Raw genomic sequence first — 3325 nt, 5'->3', positions numbered from 1 at the left:
CTCGGACCTCTCCCGATAACCCATTCTGGAAATAAATATGCTCTGGTTATTGCTGATTATTTTACTAAGTGGCCTGAAGTGGTTCCTCTCGCTGATCAAGAAGCCTCTACTGTAGCACAGGCATTCGTTCAAGAGTTTATTTGTAGACACGGAGTTCCTCTAGAACTTCATACTGATCAAGGTCAAAATTTTGAGTCAACCTTAATGAAAGAGGTTACTCAGATTTTAGGGGTTAGAAAAACTCGTACGACTCCTTTGCATCCGCAATCTGACGGCATGATAGAGCGTCTGAATCGAACCTTGCTACAATATTTGTCGTCCTTCGTAGAGCAGAATCAGAGAGACTGGGACTCCGGGATCCCTTTCTTCCTCTTATCTTACAGATCTGCGATTCATGAGACGACGAAGCAGACGCCAGCCCTCATGCTTACTGGAAGAAATCTTCGACTTCCGTCAGATTTAGAGAAAGGCCCTGTTCCTGTGCAAAGACAGCATCGAACAGATTATGCCTTTTTATTACAACAACCTTTAGAAGAAATTCATCACTTTGCTAGGAACAGAATTTCTATGGCTTCGGATAAATTAAAAACTCGTTATGATATTCGAGCCAGAGATTTAAAATTTAATCCTGGAGATTCTGTCTGGCTTTTTCAACCTCGAAGACAGAAAGGACGATGTCCAGAGCTACAAAGAAATTGGAAAGGCCCTTACTTAGTGGTTAACCGGATAAATGATGTTGTTTATAGAATCCGAAGATCTCCTCATTCGCGTCCGAAAGTGGTTCACTTGGATCGTCTTGCTCCATTTGAAGAAGATCAACCTGGAACAGTCTCTCCAAGACCAGGAACATCCTTTGAGGTTAGATCTTCAAACGAACACCCTTGACGACTGTGATCGACTTGACCTTCTTTACAGTTGGTCATCGATTGGGAGAAGAATTTGCCTTTCGGAATTCATTTGAGTAGAACTCGACCGCTTACGATTATTATTGAAGGAAATATCGGATGCGGAAAAACAACTTTCACCAAAAGGTTTTTAGCAGATCGCCAGGTCTGTACACTTTTGGAACCTCTTGAGGAATATCGAGACGGAGCTGGAATTAATCTTCTGGATTTGATGTATCAAGACCCAGATCGTTATTACTATTATTTTCAGCATTTCGCTCAAAAGATTATGTTAGATAGACATCTGCAGACGAGTTCATCGCCTGTAAAGGTGATGGAAAGATCGATATTCAGCAGCAATTGTTTTGTAGAAGCTCGTCGAAGGTTAGGTAATTTTCGTGACTTTGAATCTCATTCATTGATGAAAATTTTCGATCTTCTCATTCGCTCGTCTGAGCTCAGAGTAGATTTGATTGTTTATTTGCGAGTTTCCCCAGAAACTTCTTTTGCTCGAGTTAGTTCCCGTTCTCGTGAGGAGGAATCGAGCATTTCTTCAGAGCTGCTAAGAACTATTCATGAGGTTCATGAAGATTGGCTAGTAAAACAAACCTTTTCTTATTCATTGGCTCCTGTCTTGGTTATTAATGCAGAAGCTACGGCCGATCAAGTTTTCAAAGATTTTTGTACTTCCTTGACATGCGGAAGTTAACCTATACTTGCTTTATTAAGGCTTCAAGAAGTTGTTTGTTTTGAAATGATCTTTTGTTTTCCCAAGAGTTTTGTTTCCTTCTAGAAACTTCTTCTCTGGAGTCGAGTTTTGCGTCGGATAGGCTTTGGTTTATTAATGTGAAAGGAGCCACGATTATTTTTCAAGGTCGATGAGCGATTGCTTGATTTTCACATTTTATTAACCTCAAGTGTCAGTTTTTGTAAGCACTTTTCAGGTTATTTGCCGAACAGCTTTTACCTTCCGACCTTTCCCAATTCCTAAGGATGACTGGTGGCCCTCATTTTGAAGAATGACACGAAATAAATGAGATAAGATCGTTTCTTTTCTTTCAAATAAATATTCAATTTATCTTATTCGAGCATTTTCCCAAATTCACCTAGTGAATTTGGATTGTTATACCACCACTCACATTTGTCCTCCAAACTCTAGGGTGTGCTGTTTCTGAAGAAGTCCTGGATTCAGTCACCCATTCCTTTTTCCTGTTTCCTGTGCCGGTTCTCAGAGGGAATCAGCCTTTACGTTGCCTAGGACCCAGAGTTTTTTCAGTTATGGTTTCCCGCCTCGTCGTACTCATCTGTGTTTGATTCACCGGACTATTTTCCCTGAAGAGGAATGAATTTTCTTTTCGACGACGATCCGGATGATTTTGATGTCCTCAAATTCATGAAGATACATGACACTAGATAACACTTACCTTTGTAAAAACAAGGCACATAAATTTTTGAAGTTATTTAACGCTCAACTATCTGCTCAAGGTTTTCTGTGGTTTACCTTGAGACTGTGGGCAAATGCCAGATAGTAAAAAAGGGAGTCCTTAAATTTTTAGAGCCACAGCTTCAACTCACCTTTGAGCACTGACTGCTAGATCACTTTTATAATTGTTTTACCTTTCCCGAGTCGGAACGACTCTTTTCCTCGGGGGGGAGTAGTGTTACAAAGGGTGAAATCACCCGTTTTACCCCCTCTTTAATGATCTAGTAGTCATCATAGATAAAAGACGTTTATAAACCTCTTATGTCTTTCAAAAGAATAAGGTTGCTGCGTCAACCAACATTATTGTAAAAACAGTCTTGTTTCAGACTTAAAACGAGAAACACATATCTTGCATTAAAGCATTTTCACAACATTTTATTCACGCTCTCGATTTCTTTTGACTTGATAATTAAACTCGCGGATCCATATTTATTTTCGGTAACGTCAAAGTACGTTACAATGTCATAGAGAATAGCGTATTGATTATTGTATATATCAAGATTCATATTTCCGTAGGGATAGCACTGTGAGTTGAGAAAGAGTTTTACATCTCTGATCCGACAATGATCGAATACGCTGGCATTTCTAAGCGGCTCGTTTCTCCTTGCAGTTTGAAATCCCAGAACGACATATCTCGGCTTCTCAAGCTGCGTGGATGTCTTGACCGCCCACACATGTCGCGTCGTTGATGGGAGCATAGGACACACGTACGTTTCCCAAGAACGAAAACTCATGGATATGGCCGGATTCTTGGCGATGTAGTTGAGTAGCTGGATTTTCGGTTTATCTGCCAGTTTGATGTAGGGCAACAACTGACTCGACGATCATCTTCGGCGAAGCCTAGCACATAATTTAACGGTAAAACAACATCGAAATTTCCAGCGGCATCGGTTAGTTCCTTATCCCCACTCAACCACCCGGTATTCTCCAGACTATATTGCTGGCCTGGACTCAAGGA

The 3325-nt window shown here is 40.6% G+C and overlaps 1 long non-coding RNA gene across 1 annotated transcript; it reads right to left on the bottom strand.

Annotated features, from left to right (window-relative positions):
* Positions 1–2103: 2103 nt before the first annotated feature.
* Positions 2104–2500, bottom strand: LOC124295049. The gene is made up of 2 exons (XR_006904940.1): positions 2460–2500; positions 2104–2268 (listed from the first exon to the last, which is right to left on the bottom strand). It is a non-coding gene; the product is annotated as an uncharacterized LOC124295049 (long non-coding RNA).
* Between the last annotated feature and the right edge of the window lie 825 nt (positions 2501–3325).

The sequence above is a fragment of the Neodiprion lecontei genome, chromosome 6 (genome assembly GCF_021901455.1).
Source record: "Neodiprion lecontei isolate iyNeoLeco1 chromosome 6, iyNeoLeco1.1, whole genome shotgun sequence".
NCBI lineage: Eukaryota > Metazoa > Arthropoda > Insecta > Hymenoptera > Diprionidae > Neodiprion > Neodiprion lecontei.
The sequence above is the reverse complement of the archived record's forward strand: the minus strand, read 5'-3'. Positions and strand labels throughout refer to the sequence as shown.